A 23,321-nucleotide genomic window follows, 5' to 3' on the forward strand; every position below is an offset into this window, starting at 1 on the left:
TGTAATAAGTTGCTGGATAGACTGGTTGACTGATGGGTGGATGGGTAGATAGATAGATAGGTATTCAGAAACACTTTGGTTTCTCACCATGACTATTTTCAAAGGCCACGGAGATGATTAGCCCGGTTCTCAAGACTGTTTTTCTTGTTAACAATGCAGAAATCTTGTTAATCTGTCACTGGTATCATAAAAACACCCTGAAAAAAACCTGTGCAACTTCAACTAGAGCCTTTTGAAAATAGTGGAGGTTCTCGTGCTTGTTTCTCCTGTTAACAACGCAGAAATCTTGCTCATCTGTCACTGGAATCTTAAAAACACCCTGAAAAAACCTGTGCAACTTCAACCAGAGCCTTTTGAAAGTGGTGGAGGTTTTCAAGCTTGTTTCTCCTGTTAACAACGCAGAAATCTTGTTAATCTGTCACTGGAACCATAAAAGCATCCTTAAAAACCTGTGCAACCTCTGAAAAGTAGTGGAGGTGCTGGGAGGGAAGAACAGTAAGTATATTGGCGGTTATATTGGGGACTAAGCGTAGCAAGTTACTGAATTTCTGAGTGCTGTGTCTCTCACCCTTACACCCGTCTCGCGTCCCCACCAGCTTTGTTCCGCCTCTCTCCTTCCTCCCTCCTCCTTCCCGCCACTCACGCATTGCACACACCATCAAATATTCAACACCAGGCTTAATAATCGACGGTAATGCTTCAGTTACTACTAATTCTCTTTCTTTTCTCATTTTTTTTTCTTTTAGTTTTTCATCTTCGCGTATTACACTTTCTTATTCATTTCTCTCTTATTTTTTCTTTCTTTCTTTCGTTTCTTTTTTCTTTCTTCTTTTTAACTTTTTTCTTCTCCTTCCTTCCTTCCTTCCTCCTCACTTTCTTCTTTTCCCTTCTTTTTTTTTCTTTCTTTCTTCGTTACTTCTTTTTTTTTATTCGTCTTCCTTCTTTCCTTTCTTCCTCCACTTTTTATTCTTGCTGTCTTTATTTTCTCTTTCCTTCTTTTCCTCACTTCGTCTTCCTCATTTTCTCTTCCCTTCTTCCTTATATTCTACTTCCTCCTCTTTTCTTTTTCCTTCATTTCTTTCTTTCATTCTCTCCTTCTTTCTTTACTTTTATCTGTTCAGTCTTTCTTACATCCTTACTTCCTCTCTTTCCTTCCTCCCTTTCTCTCTTCTCTTCCTCCTTCATTCACTATTTCACCTTTCCTCCTTTCTTTCAATCCTCTTTTCGTCCACCTATCATTGCTTCTTCTGTTATTTTTCTATATCATCTCCCTCATTCCTTCCCTCTTCCTCTTCTTCCTCTCCTTCAATTCTCTTTCACTCCCCCATTCTATTCATTACCTTCCCTTACCTCCCTCCCCTCCTTCCCTCTTCCTCCTCTTCCTCTCCAATCCTCTTGTCTTCTCTCCTTTTACTTCCTTCATTTCTTTCTTTATCCCCTCTCTTCCTCCTTCCTTCACAATTACATCCTCCCTTTCTTTCCTTCAATCTTCCTTTCCTTCCTCTTTCCTTACTTCTCTCTATAAATCATCTGTCTTCCCTCCTCTTTCCTCCCTCCTCTTTTTTTCCTCTTCCTCTCCCCCCTCTTTCTCTCCTTCCCTCTCTCTGTTTCCATGACTGCTGTTGCGTGAGTCTGTGGAAAGAGGAGGTGGTGGGGAAAACATAAGATGAAGCAGATGATCCTTAGAGAGAGAGAGAGAGAGAGAGAGAGAGAGAGAGAGAGAGAGAGAGAGAGAGAGAGAGAGAGGAGAGAGAGAGAGAGAGAGAGAGAGAGAGATCTGATTTATTCTTTGTTTTCTCACGGCCATTAAATTTTTCTCATCATCTATTTGTCTAACCAGTTCTTCTTCTTCTTCTTCTTCTTCTTCTTCTTCTTCTTCTTCTTCTTCTTCTTCGCCTTATTAATCTAACTATAATTGGCGCTTTTTTTCTTCCCTATGCCTACTTCTTTCTTCTTCTTCTTCTTTCTTTTTCTTTTGCGTCTCTCTCTCCTTCCTCTTTTCCTTTCCTCAATAAACTTGGATGAAATACATTGAAATCAACACCTAACCTACATACATACATACATACATACATACATATACATACATACATATTTCGTACATGTTCCTTTAATTACTACCCTAATCTATATTTTTTCCTTATTCTTCCTTTCTTTCCTCCTCTCTCTCCCTTCGTACTCCCTTTTATCAATGAACATGAAGTATAAAATAAACTGAATTTACACTTTTTTTTCATTATTTGGTATGTTCTCTCTCTCTCTCTCTCTCTCTCTCTCTCTCTCTCTCTCTCTCTGACCATTCACCATTTCTTCCTCCCCTACAGCCATTTCCAGTCATTATACAGACTAGAAATGGCTATATACATTTTTTTAGTCCCCCTCCCTTCCCCCCCCCCCAATTTCCTGTCGATGCTCATAAGGAATTCATCGCCTGTAGTGCTGTGGGTGGTTGAATGTCACAGTGAGGGAGCCAAAACGTTTCTCTATGTCAGCCAGTCTTTCATTAATATATTCCCATAAACGTTTCTCTTTCGTGGTGTGTTGCTTCCCTTTCCTGTTTATTGTATTAGAATCTCAAGGTTATTATTATTTTTTTTTCTCTCTCTCTCTTCGTTATTGTTTTATGTCTTGTTCATTTTTTTTTTCTTCTATTTATCTAATGACACGAAAGAATTAGATTTTAAACTTCAGTAAATGGTAAAAAAATAACAAGATTAACTAAAAAATGAATATAAGGTTTAAAAGTTACTAAAAATGCCCTTCCTTGTTTTATTTTTATGTCCAAACCTCCACCAATAACAAACAGGAGGTAAAATGCCACCAATAAATAAATAAATGAATAAATAAATAAATTGGATAAATAAATAAATAAATAAATACACAAATAAACAGAAAAAAATAAAAAAAGTTATAAATTAAATTACCTTCCTGATTTTTTTTCTTTATTTCCATACAGCAGTGAATAAAGTCTTAAGAAACAGAATAAAGTAATAATATAAAATAGAACGATAAAATCAAACGAAACAAATACAAAAAAAAGAAGTTAGTTATAAATAAAATTATCTTCCTAATATTTTTTTCTCACTTCCAAATTTTCCAACGAATGACAAACAGAAGCAAAAAAAAAAAAAAAACGAAAGTCACCCACAAAAATAATAATAATAATAATGAAATAAAACAAACAAACAAATAAATAAATAAATACGATAAGAAAACAAATAAATAAATAAAACAAACACTCAAAATAAAGTTATCTAAAAAAAAAAAGAAAAAAAAAAACCTCCTTACTTACTATTTTCACTTCCAAATATCCAATAAACACCAAACAAGAACTAAGCTAAAAAAAAAAAAAAAAAAGAAAGAAAAAGAAAAAAAAAAAAAAAGAGTCGTAAAATTAAAACAAACAAAACAACTTCAACATAAATTAATCTAGGCATTGAACCGGACATAAATATTGCAGTGTTATACATATTAATGTTTCCATGGAGCAGCAGCTGTCCAAATGATGCCTGTGTGTGTGTGTGTGTGTGTGTGTGTGTGTGTGTGTGTGTGTGTGAGTGTGTGTGTGTGTGGCTCTTTAATGAACGCCAACCAAATGAGACAAAAATAATGTTCATGCACGTCTTGTTATTTCATCATCATCATCATCATCATCATCATCATAGGGAGAAAAATAAAATCAAAACAAAAAAAAATCTCCCTTATCATCATCACTGTCTTCGTAGTCACCATCATCACCATCATCATATTCATCACCACCATCATCATCATCAGCCTCGTCATCTCGTCATCATCAATCTATTTTCCTCTATCTACATTTTTATCTTTCTATTTTTTTTATCAATCTATCTGTTAATCTATAATTCGTTTTGTTAATCCATCTGTCTATATCTTTTTTATTCACTTAGCAGCCTCTCTCTCTCTCTCTCTCTCTCTCTCTCTCTCTCTCTCTCTCTCTCTCTCTCTCTCTCTCTCTCTCTCTCTAACTAGCTTGATGACTGTCTGGCTCTGTCTGTCTATCTATCTATCTATCTGTCTATCTATCTCACTAGCTTAATAACTGTCTATCTGTCTATTTATCCATCTATCTATCTATCTATCTCTTTAACTAACTAACTAGCTGATGGTTGTCTTGCTGGCTGGCTGGCTGGCTGGCTGGCTATCTATCTCTTTATCAGTTTACGTTCTCTGTCACCATCTTCAATCCCCAAGGGCAGCGACCACAGATAGGAAACCGGTCATTCGATCCTGTCCACACACCCCATCCCTCACACACCACCCCCCTCCTCCCCTCACTCCCTCCCTCTATTCCTCAAACCACTCCTCCCTCCTTCCCTCTTTCTCTTTCCCTCTCTCTGCCTCCTGTCCACACACCCGATCTCTCACACTCACCACCACTCTCCCTCTTTCCCTCTCCCTCTCTCTCTCCCTCTCTCCCTTCCTCCCTCTATTACGTATTCCAACACTCTGTTCTCTCACTTTATAGGTGCTTTCCTCTCCTCTCTCCTCTCACATCATCCACCTCCTCCTCCTCCTCCTCCTCCTCCTCCTCCTTTTTTCATATTCCTGCCAGCGGGTCCGAGTGGCTATGTGGTAAAGTGCTTGTCTAATGTTATAGGTTCGATTCTGCCTCACACACACGCATACAATTTTTTTTTTTTTTTTTTGGTCAGCGGGAAAAGTTTGTTTTGTCTTTATTTAGTATCTGTCTATCTAACTGTCTATCTGTTTGTTCATCTATTTATGTATTTTACTCGTCTATTTATTTGTGTGTCTGTTCATCCCTTCTTAATAGCTACATACAGCCCACCCCAGGCCAGCGTTATAATAATAGGAAGAAGAAAAGGAGAAGAAGAAGAAGAAGACGAAGAAGAAGAAGAAGAAGAAGAAGAAGAAGAACAAGAACAAGAACAAGAACAAGAAGAAGAAGATGATGATGATGATGATGATGATGATGATGATGATAAAGAAAAGAAAAAGAAGAAAAGAAGAGGAGGAGGAAGAAGACGAAGAAGAAAAGAAGAAGAGAGTGAGGAAGAAGAAGAGAGGGAGGAAGAAGTAAAAGAAAAAGAAGAAAAAATGAAATGAAAAAAAGAAAAAGAAGAAGAGGAGAAAAGAAAAAAAAAGGAGAGCAGCAGCAGCAACAACAACAACAACAACAACAACAACGTACACACTCTCTCTCTCTCTCTCTCTCTATCTATTCCACCACCACCACCACCCCTATACCCACCAGCATTCCACTCACGAGATTCAACTTTCATCCCCCTAAAAATAATAATAAAAAAAAAATCATGTCACGATAAATTAGGTTAGTTTAGGTGAAGTCTGGAAGGGAGTTCATCACGGCGTATTATTTTGCCTGGGATTTTCATGGACGACTACACACAAACACACACACACACACACACACATGAAACCATAAAAAAAAAGGACGCTTACCTCTAAAAATAGCACTCCTAAAACCGTTATGGAAACCTGCAAACCGAAAAATGGCAGAATCAACGCGATGAACCGTAAAAGTGAACCACAGCGTGACGACTGAAGCGGTTCATATACGTTCACTCAGCGACCGTATTCTGAAACACTGCGCCGCACCTCCACTGTTTTCAAATCCCTCTAGTTGACGTGACACGGGTTTTTAAGGGTGTTTTTTTATGGTTCTAGTGAATGATTTACAAGATTTCTACTCTTGAAAACCTAACTAATGATCTTTGGAAACCTCTATCAGTACCATGACGTCGGTTCAAAAATTACTCTTGATATTATTTCAAGGTTAAGTTATAAGGGTTTCCAAGAGTCTTTAAGCCTATCAGTACCACAATAACAGTTTTATTTTCATTCCTCATATTACGAAATTAAGTTACTTGGATTTTTTCAAGAGAATCACTGTCACTACAAGAAATAACAAGATTTATATATTATTAACAGGGTTTTTTATGGTTCTGGTGATAGATTAACAAGATTTCTACATTATTAACAGGGTTTTTTATGGTTCTGGTGATAGATTAACAAGATTTCTACATTATTAACAGCAGAAGCATTCTTGAGAACTCGGCCAGTCACCTCCATGGCCTTTGAAAATTGTCCTGGTGAGAGAGCAAAATGTTTCAAGTTTTTTTATTGGTTCTAATGACAGTTTTAACAAAATTTCTACGTTACTAACAGGAGAAACACTCTTGAGAACCCTGCTAATCATCTTTATGGCCTTTGAAAATAGTTGTGGTGAGAGAGCAAAGTGTGTCTGAATACGGCCCTCTGTCCTCTGTTCTGCTGATCACCTCTGAGTCGCCACGTCCTGTGAGGGTATCGTCACCAGATTAAAGGGCTTAACGTTGCCGGGAAAAAATAATAATAATAATAACAATGGATGTGAGTGACGCAAGTTCATGGATTTGTGACTTTGCTACTTATCTCACTTATTCTTTGTTACTTGACTTACTTTACAAGACATTACATTTGTGACTTTGCTACTTATCTCACTTATTCTTTGTTACTTTACTTTACAAGGCATTACATTTGTGACTTTGCTTCTTATCTCGTTTGTTCTTTCTTTACTTTACTTTACAAGACATTATATCGGGGTTTCCGAGTGTGTTTTGAATTCTATCACCAGTTTTATATTAAGTTATCGGGGTCTGCGAGAGGATTCTGCTCTTGTCTGCAGCACAATATCAGTCTAACATTTATTCTTATACCAGGGATTCAGGGATTTCCAAGAGTGGTTTAAGCCTATTACTATAGCAACGTTAATTTAATTTCATTCTTGATAACATTACAAGATTAAATTAAGGGGGTTTTAAGAGTGTTTCTACTCTATCAGTACCACAATAATAGTTTAATTTTCATTCTTCATATCACTACAAGATGAAGTTACTGGGGTTTTCAAGAGTGTTTTAACCTTGTCACTACCAAGACGTCAGTTTAAAATTACTATTGATATCACTATCAGGTTAAGTTATAAGGGTTTCCAAGAGTCTTTAACCCTATCAGTACCACAATAACAGTTCTATTTTCATTCCTCATATTACAAAATTAATTTACCGGGATTTTCAAGAGCACCACTGTCAGCACTGCGACGTCGGTTCAAAATTACTCTTGATATCATTACATCATTAAGTTACAGGGGGGTTTCCAAGTCTTTAAGCCTATCAGTACCACGACGTCAGTTTGAGATTAATCTTCTTGGCATCGTAACAAGACTGTATTAAGCTTTAGATGACATTCTTCCCAGTGACGGCACTAAACATCATCTCCACTTACACGTACTCTATTTTCATATCTCTCTGAAGGGTAATTAATCTTAGGAGGTCTGAGAGGGATAAGGGTTCCAGTGATAGTTTAATAAGCCATCTGCGCCACTACTGAGGGAAAAACACCAACGGGAATTCAACTGATCATCCCCGTGTCCTTTGAAAATTCGTGACTCTTATGAGAAAACAAGGCGTGTTAGATATACTGACACCACACACCACACCGCCACACGCCACATCCGCTCACCGCCACAACACCGGCACACGACTCTCGACATAGCGATCACCACCACTCCGCCACTCAACACCTTCCACTCCCTCTGATTACTCTCACCATCTGTTGTGATCACCTTCCTAATGCAAGACTTAACCAGTATCTGTACTCCTTCATTCATTTCACTTATAACTCCGGAATTCTTTGTCTAGTTTTGATTTATTTATTTTTATTCACAACTTTCTGCTTACTTTCGCCACTTATTTTGTCCACCTTTCTAATGCAAGACTTAACCAATACCTTCACTCTCTCACCCCTTTCACTGGTAAACTATTGGAACTTCTGCCCGGCTTTGTCCTTTTAAATCTTGTAAGGCTTTCATCCCAATCTCATTCCTATCTTCTCCACCTCACTGATGCAGGACTTCACCAGCATCTTCACTCTCTCATCCCTTTCGCTGGTAAACTGTAGGATTCTCTGCCTAACTTTTCCCTCTTCAATCTGGTAAATAAAGACTTTCATATTAATCTCATTCTTATTCTGCCCAACTCACTGATGCAAGACTTAACAAGCATCTTCACTCTCTCATCTCTTTCACTGGTTAACTCAGGGAACTTCTACCTGAGTGTGCTTTTAAATCTGTTAACGCTTTCATTTCAGTCTCATTTGTATTCTGTTCACCTCACTAATGCAAGACTTCACCTTTACCTTCACTCTTTCACCCTTCTCACTGGTAAACTATGGAATACTACTCTGCCTGATTCGGTCTTATCCACTCTGCTACACAACACCTCACCCCTTCACCCACCCCACTCTTACTTTCGTCCACCTCACTGATGCTAGACTTAACCAGCAACCCTCACTCCTCCACCCTTTCCACTGGCAAACTTTGGAACACTCTGCTTTGTCTCCTCCACCTTGGTATGACACAAACTGGTTTAATTAAGAGAGGAGCTGTATCAAGACACCCCACGTGGAACCAAAGTAGCAACCTCGACCATCCTTACTCTATTTTCTGCCCAACTTTCCAGAGAGAGGCAATTAAACCAGTTCTTTTTTTTCCGCTTCTCAAGGTGTAAGTCTTCAGTAGGCTCGTCTAGGGGGAAAAAATGAGGGAAACTGGATAGCAAGCTTTTCAATGCTGCTAGGACTTTGAACTGCCACCGACTACACAGCTGCTTCGTGGTTCATTAGGCTGGTGGTGGTAGTTGATGTGACAGTCTTTCCGCTTCGTGACTCCCTCCCTCCCTCCCTCCCTCTCTCCCTCCCCCCATTGCTGCATGGCGAGAGGCGTGTCCTGAGGGAGGGAACACTGCTCTGCTTGAATAGTGGTAGTAGTGATAATAATGATGATGATGATGATATGAATAAGAATAAGAATAAGAAGAACAAGGACAAGAACAAGAACAAAAACGAAACCAGGAGAACAAGAACAAGAACAAGAATTGTAGTAGGAACAAGAAAAATCATAATACAAGAAGAACAAGAAAAGAAAAAGAAAAAAAGCATAAAAATTAGCTAACTACCCTCACTACGCAAACAACTGACTTAACCAAACGAAATGAAAAAAAAAAATAAATAAAAACTGAACTAGAAATGGAACCAAAACCTAAAATAAACAAATAAAATAAACTAAAATAAAAATAAAACAACTGGAAAAAAATAACAAAAAAGGAAAAAAAACGATGGAAAAATGGAAAAAAAAGTACTCTATAACCAATTAGCCTCATTATAACGAACAAAGTGAAATCTAACACGTACTGAGACAACCTGAGAATTCCCGCCCCAAATTTCAAAAGCCACATCATTAGAAGAGGGAGAAGAGAGAAGAGGCAGAGACGACCCACAAATTAGTACTGGGAACTTTCAAAAGAACGTTAGAGCGTGAAAGTTGAGTTGAAACTATGACTATAATCTTGAGGTGAACAAAATGAGGAGTGGGAGGACGTGGAGGAGGAGGAGGAGGAGGAGGAGGAGGAGGAGGAGGAGGAGGAGGACGGGGGTAGAGAAAAAGAAGTAGAAGAAGAAGATGATGAGGATGATGATGATGATGAACAGGAACAAGAACAAAAGAACGAGAACAAAACAAGAACAAAGAGAACAAGAACAAGAACAACAACAACAACAACAACTACTACTACTACTACTACTAATACTAATACTGCTACTACTAACTGCGAGGAGAGAAAACGAAGCGGCGAGGAAGGAAAGAGAAGAAAAATAGAAAACAACAAAAAGAAAATAATGGGGCAAAGAAAACGAAGAACAAGAACAAGAACAAGAAGACAGTGACGAAGAAGAACCACTACCAGCACAACACCACCACCACCAACAACAACAACAACAACAGCAACACTAACACCCATCTAATTCAGGCCAGCTTCCCTAGAATCACCAGCCACTCACGGTAATTAAAACTCGAGGCCTGGAGGAGACACAGAGAGACGCGTCAAAAACACCTCAGTAATATCGCTGGACGGGAGATGGGTTTTCCTTCTTCACTGATAACAACAACAACAACTAACGCCTCACAGAGACTAGCCGGGTAACGAGATGACACGGTACCTCTGAGGGCTCATGACACTTGATTATACCACTAAATTACACAGGCAAGTACTCTGAAATCCCTTGCTCTCTCACCACGACTATTTCCAAAGGCCACAGAGATGGTTAGCCGGGTTCTCAAGGGTGTTTCTCCTGTTGATAATGTAGAAATTTTGTTAATCTGTCACTCGAACTTTAAAAATATCTTTAAAGACTTCATCTACAACCTTCTGAATCGTAAAAACATCCCTAGAAGCCCGTGTAATTTCAATTAGAGCCTTTTTAACGATATATACATCCTTATTCTACCAAAGTAACTTCGATTAGAAAATTTTGAACCGTAAACACCTTTAGAAACCCGTGTAACTTTAACTAAAGCCTTTTGAACCGTTAAAAAACACCTTTAGAAACCCATGAAACTTCAACTAGAGCCTTTTAAACCATAAAACACCTTTAGAAGCCCATATAACTTCAATTAGAATCTGTCGAACCGTAAAATACCCTTAAAAACCCGTGTAACTTCGACTAGAGTCTTTGAAACCCGTGAAACTTCAACTAGAGTCTTTAGAAGCGTAAAAACACCCTTAAAAACCCGTGTAACTTCAAGTAGAGCCCTTTGTACCTTGTAATTTCAACTAGAGTCTTTAGAACCGTAAAAACACCCTTAAAAACCCGTGTAACTTCAAGTAGAGCCCTTTGTACCTTGTAATTTCAACTAGAGACTTTTGAATGTACTGAAGGTGCGGCGCAGTCTCAGAATACGGACCTTTGAATGCTACACGCCCACTGTACTTGGTGACTGTGTGCTTTGGTGCATATTTTCATATTTGTCGCGCATGACGCCCAGACAGAGGCAACGGCTTGCTGGGGAAAAGTGATATTCTCCGGGCAATATCAAATAGCGCTTTTGGGGTTGGAAAGCGGGTCAGTGAGAAGCCAAGCCAAAAAAATAAAAATAAATAAATAAGAAAAACGTCTGCCAGGGAAGGAAAATGAGGTAAAAATATTATTTGTCTATTGTTTCATGTAAGTTTTTTTCGGAGTTTGGTTTGTGAGGGATGCTGTTCAAATCAAGCTGTTTTTACTCTATATACTCAAAAATTAGTAGCCTATGATATTTTTCGTCTATTTCCCTATTATTTTTTTCTTGTTCTTTTCCTTATTTTTACTCTAATTCGTTTTTTTATAGTTATTAATTATTTCCTTATCATTTATTTTATTTATTCATTTGTTTTACCCATCTATTCATTTTGGCAGGCGGTGCGTGGGCCGGGACGAGCTGAGAACCAGTGACAAGCAACCTCTCCAGGATCTCCTCTCCTAAGCAAACTAAATTAACCAACTTTTTCAAATCCCCCACAATCATCCGTTTAGGCACCACAATATAAAGTGAGCTCATTCTTTTTTTCGTTTTCTGTGTGTGTGTGTGTGTGTGTGTGTGTGTGTGTGTGTGTGTGTGTGTGTGTGTGTGTGAGTGTGTGTGTGTGAGTGTCTATGGCCAGACTCAATGACAGCAAAAAAAAAAAAAAAACGATCAAAAAAACAAATAAATGAGCGTGAAGAACGTGGAAAGACATAAAGGGGAGTTGCAGCAAGCCAGCGGACCTACACGTGGCAGCCCTGCGTAGTAAACAAAACCGTCTATCGTCTATATCCATGCATGAGTGATATAAACAACCTCCAACTATTTAAACAGGTCTGCCATCAGTGCATTAAAGTCCAGTACAGTCTTAGAACTCTAGTATTCCCTTTCATTGCGTCTACCTTCTCTCGCGTTCTTAATTCCTTTCTCTCATCGGGGCTATCAAGTTACCGAATACGTAAAAGTAGAAGGTAAATCAACGTGGGACGCGAACTAAAGCCAGATAGAAAATGTAATAAGGATCAGTTAACAGAAGATGGTGAAAGGTAAATACAATCTATACAGCAATTAAAATCTAAGGACACCAAGATAAAGACGAAGGACGAAATAGGTCAACGAAGATAAGACGAAGAATTAAAGACAAATAGAAGGGAAAAACCACTCTATAATAAAACGATTAATTAATACAAGGTAATTAAAAGTAAATACAAAATGTGGAGTAGTTAAGATCAAAGAACACTGGAAGAGTAAAACGATGAAAGAACGAAAACGAAAACTAAGATAAACGAAAGAATTAAAGGGAAATAGACGAAAGGTGAGGAAAAATCCAGGTGCAGTTTAATAAAGAAACGATTAAAAGATGAAACAAACTATAGAACAGTTAAAATCAGAGAGGACGAGGGATGGATGAAGACAGAATTATGTCAACGCAGGCGAAAACAAATCTAAGACGAAGAATTAAAAGAAAATAACGAAAAGTAAGAAAAAGTATAATACGCAGTGAGATAACAAATATGGAATATCTGACGTGTGTGTGTGTGTGTGTGTGTGTGTGTGTGTGTGTGTGTGTGTCGGATATGAATACGTAACGCTGTATGAATATTTTACGTCATGTGACTTTCCGTTGACAAATATGCGTCAACGAAACATCTACCTAATGCCTGTGGTGATGATGACGATGGTGACTATGCTGATGATGACGATGAAGGTAATGACGATGCATTACTCACCTCGGCAGCAGTACAGGGCGAAGCTCCTCAAGAAATCTGACGTGCTGGCGTGGTAGACGTGACAGTCCCCGTCAGTCCTGTTAGCAGTGACGTGTATACTCTCCCCCTTGGTAATGCTTTCTCTCTTGCCTTATTTCTCCTTCAGCAGTGACGCGTCCTTGGGTTTGCGTGGCGGTGCTGCTCACGAAGGATCAGATAAGCACTTGGATCACGCGGCTTTCACTCGTATTTTCCTCTTAATTCGTGTTTTGGTATGAGCAGCATCCACACGGTAGATTTGAATTTCAGTGTTACTCCTCTCTCCTATCTTTCTGTTTTTCTGATAATGATGCTTTTTTTCTTTCTCTCTTTCCTCACGTCCCGCGGAGCCTCAGGAAGGGCTCGACAAGTGCGGATATTACTGAAGCCACACGCTGTCAACAAAACAAAAGTAAAGGCTACAGAAAACACCACTAGAGTGACCCGACTTTTTCCTGTCGCACACACCACCGCTCGTCACCAGCACACGCCAGCACGGCAGCAGCACACCACCACGCCTACCAGCGGCCTTTTATCGCGAACCATCTACAAGTGACGGAGCTCAGTCTGAACGCTTGCCTTAGCCCACTGCCTTCCACGCCCACGGTGCCAGCCTGTCATGGGCGGCGAGAGGTGCGTGCGGCCTGAGCGGGCGTCAGAAGGCGGGCGCTGCGGGGCGTGCGAGGAGCGTGAGGCGCCCCATGATGCCTGGTGGGCGGGGCTGCAGCGGCGGCGCGGAGTGACCCTCTCCGCCCCGTGGCTGGCGAGGGAATGAGCTGGCACCGCGAGAGCCGCTCAGGGCCACGTCCAGGCACCAGCCGCTGCCACCACTAGCCAGCCAGCCAGCCAGCCGCCTCTCATCTTACGCCACTTAGCTCTTCTGCCTACCTATCTACCTACCTCTGTCTGTCTGTGTGTCTGTTCTTCATCTATGCCACTACCACCACCACCACCACCACTGGCACCACTTTGCCGCTTTTCGTCTGACGCCACTCAGATCCTCTACTTACATCCATACGTTTGTCTGTCTGTCTGTCTGTCTGTCTGTCTGTCAGTCTGTTCCTCACCTCCGCCATCATCATCAACACCACCATCACCAGCACTTCCGTCACCTGGTTCCTCCGTCTACTTTGCCCTAACTAGCCGTGTCTGTCTGTCTGCCTGCCTGCCTGTGCGTCTGTCTGTCTCATCTACCCCACTAATATCTGTTCTTTAGTCTAATTATACTTCCACAACTAACTCGTCCTCCACTCATTTCCTACATCACATCCACTTACCTCCACTCCACTCTCTACCAATATTTGTCTCTGTCTGTCTGTCTGTCTGTCTGTCAATCAGCAACCAATCATCCACTCCTAGCCAGCTCCCAGCACCACCTGGCTCTCCACTCCTCCCTTCCGTCACCACATCCTCTCGCCCATCCACTAGTCTGTATCCACTCCTCCCACAGCCCATCTTTCTTTCCCTCATATCCACCACTGACAGGAACCCTTCACCTCCTCCTCCTCCTCTTCCTCCTCCTCCTCCTCCTCCCCTCCTTTCACCATTATCCCTTCTAAACTTTTTACCTCTTCCACTCTTCCACATCAATAAAATGCTACTATCCACAATATCTCCACATTTCTATCCACTTCCCATGTCCCCCGCCTTTGCTCCACCCCTCCCCCCTCACCACACTGTCCACCACCACCACCACCACCACTGCCACTTCAGTATTACCAAAACCACACAAGCCATACATACATACATACATACATACATACTGTGCATACATACAGGACAGGCCTCACAAAAGGGCTACATCAGTAAATTAACCAGCCTGTGCTTCATTATATTCGAACATCCGTGTACCAGAGTGACAGGGTTTAAATCACTACCACCGCCACCACCACCACCACCACCACACTAAAGAAGGGGGGGAAAAAAATATATATATATACTAATAAATTCAAATAGACAAGCCTGGTGCGTTCATTTAATACATACATAGACGGATAGAATCACTGATACATGGCATTAATTAGACCACCACCACCACCACCACCACCACCACCACCACCACCATCACCACCACCACCACCAACACACGCAAGTTCCTAATTACAAATTCCTTCTTTTTTGCCCCTGTATTCAGAATTTTGTATTGACTATAATCATTGCTCCTCTTCCTCCCTCTCCCTCCCTCTCTCCCTCCCTGCCTCGACCGCACGGCTTTTATTGCGTTTGTTGGGAGAGGTAGAGAGGATGGTGGGAGAGGGGCGGGGGAGGAGAGGGGGGAGATAGCAAGGTAAAGGAAACAAATTGGGTGGTGAGGAAAGGGAAAGGGGGAAGGATGGAGATGTGGAAGGCTAAGGAATGGGGGAGAGAGAGAGAGAGAGAGAGAGGGAGAGGTGAGGAGAAGGTGGAGGAAACAGTAGAGGGGACTGAGGAAAAGAGGAAGGGGTAAAGACGGAGATGTGGAAGAAGATTAAAGGAAGACAATGCAGAGAAGGGAGAGAGAGAAAGGAGGAAGGGATAGGGAGACGAGGATGCCAGTGTGGATGGGAGGGAGGAAGAGGAGGAAGGGGAGTGATGTGGAGGAGGGGGAGGGGAGGTGAGAGAAAGGGAGAGTAATGATAATGTGAGAGGAGGGAGAGGGAGAATACGTAGGAAGAGGGGAAGCGTGTAGGGAAATGACAGCAGAGAGAGAGAGAGAGAGAGAGAGAGAGAGAGAGAGAGAGAGAGAGAGTGAGTTGTTAGCAGACTGCCGACAAGCAACCGAGAGTTTTCTCTGCTTTGTTTACTCTCAAAAATGCAAACTTTACTTACTCACTGAGGGAAGGCACGTAAACTATCAGTCTCTCTCTCTCTCTCTCTCTCTCTCTCTCTCTCTCTCTCTCTCTCTCTCTCTCTCTCTCTCTCTCTGGAAACTTGATATATTGAACAAGAGAGAGAACCAAATAATAATAATGATAGTAATAATAATAATAATGATAATAATAATAATAATAATAATAATAATAATAATAATAATAATAATGCAGGGTGTGGATAGATAATTGCTTAGCTCGGTGATGGAAGAGAACGCAGAGAGTGAGAGAGAGAGGGAGGGGGAAGGCTACATGGAGACTGGCGTGTAATGATGATGGTGATAACTAATGATAGTAGTGATGAGAGAGATGACAGGAACTACAACAACAACAACACTATCTCAACACCACCACCACCACCACCACCAACAACAACACACACATACACAAGCAGTCATGCACGCAATACATGGAGTCGCTCCCCCTAACACTGATCATACACCCAAACTCAACACTCAGCTGGCGTGGGAGGAAGGGACTGGGCTCAAACTTCCTCGCAGACACCCCACAACACCCTTTCAGTTTCCACAACTTCACACAAGCAGGGAAACCATCCAAGACACTACGATTTTCCTGCTGGCTTGGCATACGTGCTTGTGAGGGTATGAGGTGGTGCGGAGTAATAGAGAAGGTGGACAGAGGAGGAATGCTGTGGAATGCTGAGACGTGGAGAGGTGGAGAGATGTGGATGGATACCTGAGATGTGGTGATGCAAAGGTGGTGGGTAGAGGAAGAATGATGTGGAATGCTGATATGGAGTGGTGGAGAGATGTAGATGGATGTTGATAGCTGGGATGCGATGATGAGGAGATGGTGGAGGAATGCTAAGGGTTACTGTGAGTGTGATGGGCGGAGGAAGGTGTGGTGCTGAGAGCTGGAAGTGTGATGGAGCTATGACAGACGGAGAGGATGTGATAAAGACGGCACTGCACGAAAGAAGTACAGTCCGTTTAGTGTTAAGATTTTGAGATGCATGCCTCCTCTTCCTCTTCTAAACCATGGTACACGAACTCTAAATTGACTAAAATTGTGAACGAAGACAAAAAAATATATATATAAGAATTCGCCAGGACACAGTGCCGTAGCCAAGACAACGCTGCGCAAATCGTCAGGAACAGAAACAAGTGAACGATAGGTATGCGTCGCCTCCTTCCTCTCCTTCGCATCGGCGGGGAAATATAAACAAGGAATAAGTTTAATACACGATCTCATAACACGCTCTCTCTCTCTCTCTCTCTCTCTCTCTCTCTCTCTCTCTCTCCTAACAAGTAAACAAGGTAATTCGTAATGTTCACATACTGCATCTTCTTATCGTTTCCTGCGTTATCTACTGAACGATACAATGCAATTCGATGATGTTTGTTTTCAATTGTAGCTTTACGTTCCTTAGATTACAGGAAATGAAGGAAATTGTAGATATTAGCAGTTAACAAGTCATTACAGCAGCCAGTCATAACACTTACCAGGATGGTTGCTGACTGGTGTTGTGTTGCGTGATTCCACTTGGTGACGGCTTCCCTAGGCACTGCTGGTTGTCGCCTTCCATACCACAGCACACGTGTATCGCGTCTGAACCATCACATTTATAAAAATTAACTCGGGAACGCTCCATCTCCCGTGTTCTGTTGTCCATGCTCGCCCCGCCCCCTCACTGCGCCACGTCTGATTTCTTAACGGCTCTGCTTTTCTTCATTTCACACTGCCTCAATTTTATATGTTCAGTTTTCAGAGTTTTAGGAAATACGAGTATGGCTACTTAGCAAATGCCAAGGCCAGGTTATATATGGGTTTTACCTCATGCAAACCTATTGTTTGGCTGTATTATAATGTCATCAAAAGAAATTATGTAGGTATTCTCAACATTTTTTTCACAAGCTTATAAGAAACCCTGACAAAGCTTATGTATATTTATGATATAACTAAGAGATATATTTTCATAAACCTAACATTTAAGAATCAAGACCTCACATAACACTCAGAAAAAAAAAGGTTAATCACTGTAAAAGCTCCCTACATTTACAAGTCCATCAGAAAACAAGAGTGTGATGGTAACGGAATCTTGATTTTGAGTCATCTCTATGTAAGATGTGCCTTGAATACCTATATTCAGCTGTACAAGTGCCTCTTGTGAACTGCCTGGAAGAGTGCAGGGCAAGTACAAAGGTTGATGGCTGAGGTGTGAGAGTGCCAGTGAGAGTGCCATTGAAGGGTGCCAGAATGCCTTGTCTTGTTGTTATCCTTGTTGGGAGTTTTGTTTTCCGAAGGTGATAGAGGTCAGTGTCTGTGGGGTGTTTGTTTTCATTATTTTGTTGTTGTTTGTTTATTGAAGTTTTTGTGGGTGTTGCTTGTTTATTTATCTATTTGTTTATTTAGGTTTGTGTTATGTGTGCTGTGGTTGCTTTTTTATTTTATTTATTTATTCATTTGTTTTATTTATTTATTTATTTATTTAGGTTTATGTGGGTGCTATGTTTTTTTTCTTATTTATTTATCTTTTGCTTGTTTATTTGTTGTATTTATTCATTTATTTATTTACTCAGTTACTAGTTAGTTTTATGTGGGTTCTATTCTGTGCATTTAGTTATTTAGTTATTTTTTATGTATTTAAATTTTCACTGGTGTAGAAAATACTAATGTGTCACGCTGCTTTCATGATTATGTAGTGTTTATTTTTCATCCATTTATTTACTTTAATACTTGTAATTTTCAATTTATCACATGTATTCTATTTGTCATTCATTTCTGACATTTTTGTTCCATTTATTGTTATTATGTAGCGTGTGATGGTAACAATACAATGGGCTACATGAATTGTGGAATGACTCACTTCACTTTTTTGAGGCTGAGAGTGTGTATGGATGTCTTGACTAACCAATAATAGCAATAGCTAGCTTACATCACCACCACCACCACCACCACCACCACCCTCATCATCATACTGTAGTTTTCACTTTTATCACCATCATCATTACCACGATCACCATCTCTTTTACCATATTCTAAAACACTTCTGTTCTGCACCCCACTCCTTTCAAAATCATCTCAGTGGCCTTAGGAAATAGCCATGGTGAGAAACCAAAGCATTTTTAAGGCTGTTTTCAAGATTCTAGTGACAGATTAACAATGTTTCTGCATTATGAATATGAGAAGCATTCTTGAGAACCTGGCTGTTTATCTCTGTGGCCTTGAAAAATAGTCGTGGTGAGAGAGCAGAGTGCTTCTAAATATGGACCCTTATCAAAGTTGTATAATAAAGGGAAGTGAAAGCATCTGCCTCGTGTCTTTAGGATTATAGCTGCCATCATTGTGCAGTGTTAGTGCCTGCGAGGGTTTGGTCTTTAGTATTATAGCTGCCATCATTGTGCAGTGTTAGTGCCTGCGAGGGTTTGGTAAGGCCAGAGTGACACAGACAAGGGTTCTTAATATGGCTTTCTCCTCACCCTGCAGGAAAATAAAAAGGAAGTATTGAACTGAGACTCCCATTTAGGAGAGAGAGAGAGAGAGAGATTGTAAGGAAATGAATTTATGAAATATATATATATATATATATATATATATATATATATATATATATATATATATATATATATATATATATATATATATATATATATATATATATATATATATATATATATATATATATATATATATATATATATATATATGAAGAAATTAGTTTGTGAAAGTGTGCTTAAAAAAAAAGTGAAGAAATTAATTTGAAATGTTTTCCGAGAGAGAGAGAGAGAGAGAGAGAGAGAGAGAGAGAGAGAGAGAGAGAGAGAGAGAGAGAGAGAGAGAGAGAGAGAGAGAGAGCTGATGTAAAAAAAAAAAAAATTTGTCTGTAAAATGTATGTATAGAAAGACTTGATGGGAAGGCCATAATAAACATTAAATATGAGAGTTGAGTGTGTCTGTCACGGTTGTATAATGGTGGTGTCATGTGATTGGTGTGTGTCTAGTATCGTTCACTGCAGCATGACTCGCTCTCTTTACTGCACTTGGAGTAGCAAGATATATGAAACATTAAATCCCTCATCTATTTACACGTAAACAGTATCTTAGTACGCCTTAATAATAACAAAATGAGCTGCCTCAAGGCCCCGTGTCGTCCCCTGCCGCAGGCCACAGTATGCACATGACGCGCCTAACTACTGTGTGTGTCTTCACTTGCTTTCACGACGGCGGCTTCTATGCACCACAAATTTGTGTGTGTGTATACACACACACACACACACACACACCGTGCGCCGAGTGTTGAAGTGCATTGTTGTGTTCTCCTTCGTATATTTTGTGATTTTTTTCTCAGTGGGATTGTACGACCTACAGCAGACCAATTCAGAGAACACACCACAGGAATACCTACATGAGACAAAAACAGAAACACGAGCGAGGGCCAACACACAACTCCAGGACAAAAGTGAACAATGGAGAAGACGTCAGCCAGCGCAACGAGAGCACAACGAAATGCATCACGAACCAGACAAGGAATATGAGGACGCGATAGAAGGACAAGAAGAGCATCCTCACTCAAAATTCATTCTTGCTCTCGAAAAGAAACTTCTGGCCGGCCCATATCGCGAAGATGCACGCAAAGATAAACTTAGAGCAGAAAAAAAAAAAAACAGAAAAAGCGTAGACAGAAATACAAGAACGCAAGAAAGGTTCGCAGCGTGTTACGGGACAGAGGCGGTCAGCGGTCTGGTGACCGACGCCAAGCATGAACGAAAAGAGATGCGCAGAACAGGGAAACAAGATGAAGGTGAAAACAAATCCGAGAATAAATGGAACCTTCACGCCATTGTACGAGAGCACGACAACAACGCCGTGCAACGGTTTCGTGATCTGGTAGACAAAGTTTTGGACAATCCCGACTTCAACCATGAACGTGACGAGATGCACACTACTGAAGAACAGGATGAACATGATGCGCATTCCAATCCTTTCATGGAAATTGTCACGGCAACAGAGCGCAACCTGCACATCAAAGAGCTGTTGCATGAATTGGGAAATAAAGCATTTGACGAACTCATGCGCCTGTATGATCGCGGTCACAAACGCAAAAAAAAAAAAAAAAAAAAAAAGTAAGAAGACCAGTGATGAGCAGAGAAGTCTGAAATGCCCGTCAACACAAGATAATGGCTTCACCACAGCTTCCACAACGCTGCATGCAGAAAATACTTGCAAAGCGACCACACACTTCACGCTTGAAGGAGTGATCCAAGGAGCCAAAAATATTTTCAGGCACGGGTACAATGAAGAGAGAGAAATCGCTCCTTATGAAAAAGACTGGACTGCGACTAAAGATCTTATGACTGTTGAGGAACAGAGGACTCAGACTGAAGAACCAGTGCCTGCTGGACAAGAAAGTTGGACTGATACGGAACACTTTGTGGATGACAGAAGGGGAGTGGATTGAAATTCCTGTGTGCGTGTGTGTGTGTGTGTGTGTGTGTGTGTGTGTGTGTTCTCTCTCTTTCTCTTCTTCCTGCAGGAGTTGCCATTCCAGAGGCATGGCTCAGGAGCGGCCTGAGTCACCTGTAGCATCAAAATCAAGATGAAGATCTATCCAGCTGTAGTGAGGATGTGCTTGCAGTCAGAGTGGAATGCATGGATGGTCGTGGCAGACCAGAGAAGGTGGTACTGGTGGTAGCATACATGACTGTCATGGGTGAAAGAGCAGAGAGGGAAAATAGGAGGAAGTATGACATACTTAAGAAAGTTGTGAGAGAGCATGGAGAGGAGAGAGTGCTAGTTATGGGTGACATGAATGCACATGTGGGAATACTGGGGGAACAGGTGAACAGGAATGGTGAAATGCTTGGAGAGTTTATTGATGAACTGGAGCTGGAAAATCTGAATGTTACTTTGGCTGAGGGGCGTGTGACTTGGAGTGCAAGAGAAAAGGAATCGGCAATTGACTACATGTTGGTGAATGGAAGAATGCGTGAAATTGTGTCGCACATGTGGATAGATGAGGATGGTTTGGTTGATATTGTGTCCGATCACAACATGCTGGTGGTGGAGTGCTTGATGCATGGTGGGAATGAAGTGAAAGTGGCAAGTAAGAAAAAGAAGTGGAGACTGAGAGATGTAGGGTGGGAGAACTTTCAGGTTGATCTGAGTGAGAGAAGCTGGGACGACGAAAGTGTGCATGACGTGGAGCGTCTGAATGAGAAACTGGTTGAGGACGTGAGGGATGCTGCTGAGAACCAGATAGGGTTTGTGAGAGTAGGTAGAAGAAAGAATGTATGTAAACCATGGTGGAATGATGAAACCAGAGCAGCTAGGAAGGAGCGAAAGAGAATGAGTAGACAGTGTAGATGGCTAGGGAAAAAGAGGCATGAAAGCGATGAGGCAGAGAATGAGTATCAGAATGCATGGACAGCGTATGTGAAGCAGCAGCGGTTGACAAGACGAATGATAATGAATGCTAAAGTGAAGAGTGAAAGGAGAGTGATTCAATCTTTAAGGGAGAAAGGTATGGAAGGTGGCCGTGAATGGTACAAGTTCATGAGAGGTGAGAATATGTCAGGCAGTGTTGGTGTGGAGAGTCTGAAAGTGGAGGGTGTAGTTATAACAGAGAAGGATGGAATCAGGGAGGCAATCAAAGGGTTCTGGGAAGAAGTAGGTGGGGTAGGTGAGATGTTTAGTGTGAGAGAAGAATGTGTAACACTGGAAAGGAAGAATGCAGATGAACTGGATGAAAGAATCAGTAGGGATGAAGTGGAGAGGTGTGTGAGAAGGCAGATAAATAATAATATAATAATATAATATATAATAATATATAATAATGATAAGCTGAGATATAACACAGTATTAAGCCAAGCCTTCAATTCACACAAGCTTTTCAATGATTTCACATTACGCCACACAAGGGACGAGACATTGCAGTGTAAGTCCCGCCAGGACTAGTTTGAATTTGGCGCTTCAATCAGTAACATCTAGATATTTTGACAATTACAGTTATAATGGCCTGAGATTTATTTTTACACGCTTATAATTCTTTATATTTAATTTTCTATTAGTTTAGTATAATATAAAAGAAGTTGGTGCTTGTTATTGAAAGCTAAGTGTGTTGTGGATAGGTTTGCCTGCGTACTGTGCGGAGCAGGCTGGGACGGACGACACAACCAGACGTCAGACACAAGGCACTAGGTTAAAAGGGTGCCATAAACTGGTGCTTTATTTAACGTATTTTCGCAGAACAAGACAGTGACAGGGGCCGTGGTGGGTGCCTGCGTGTGCTGGTGCAAGCTTGGTGCCTGCCGGGAGGTGCCTGCAGTGCCACAAGGGATAATATTGGTAAGAAACCGGCCCACCGCTTGTCCAGCCAGCTAATTTGCACAGTGTGATGTAACAGGCGGTAACTGTGATAGTGTTGTTACGTGTCACCCACAACAACAACAACACAGGGCTGTCAGGTCAGTGGTTAACCTTACTGTTTATTGTTGAGCCTCGTATTTCATGTTTTTGCACCTGGTTAAGAATATATTGACGTGACCCAGCATTCCACGGTGCCACAAGCGCTCCAAGCCTCCACCACAAAACTCTTACTAATTAACCATGACAGGAATTATAAAAACGTCAAAAAAATACACTTATCTAATGTTATCAGCTGAGGTGGAGGCAGCCTTCCCCATTTGTCCGCCAATATCTGCTTCATTTCTCACTTATTGTAAGCCTAACACGTCACTAAGTGGAGCCACATAACTAGGCTTTCATATCCGCTAGCTAGATATATCTGCCATTGCCTCATTTAGTTACGATGGAAGAATAACAGGCAAAATAGCGGCCGTTCTCTCCACTGACAAGGGCCGCCATGATGCCTGGCTACCTCTGCCAACCTGC

General features: G+C 41.0%; 1 protein-coding gene across 1 annotated transcript in view; it reads right to left on the bottom strand.

The window, feature by feature from the left end:
- The window catches only part of LOC135111615 (probable G-protein coupled receptor CG31760), a 109,531-nt gene extending 96,115 nt beyond the window's left edge, over nucleotides 1-13,416 (bottom strand). Inside the window, 1 exon segment of the mRNA XM_064025116.1 lies at nucleotides 12,604-13,416. The gene's annotated coding sequence lies outside the window, so the exon portion shown is untranslated.
- Between the last annotated feature and the right edge of the window lie 9,905 nt (nucleotides 13,417-23,321).

The sequence above is a fragment of the Scylla paramamosain genome, chromosome 22 (genome assembly GCF_035594125.1).
Source record: "Scylla paramamosain isolate STU-SP2022 chromosome 22, ASM3559412v1, whole genome shotgun sequence".
NCBI lineage: Eukaryota > Metazoa > Arthropoda > Malacostraca > Decapoda > Portunidae > Scylla > Scylla paramamosain.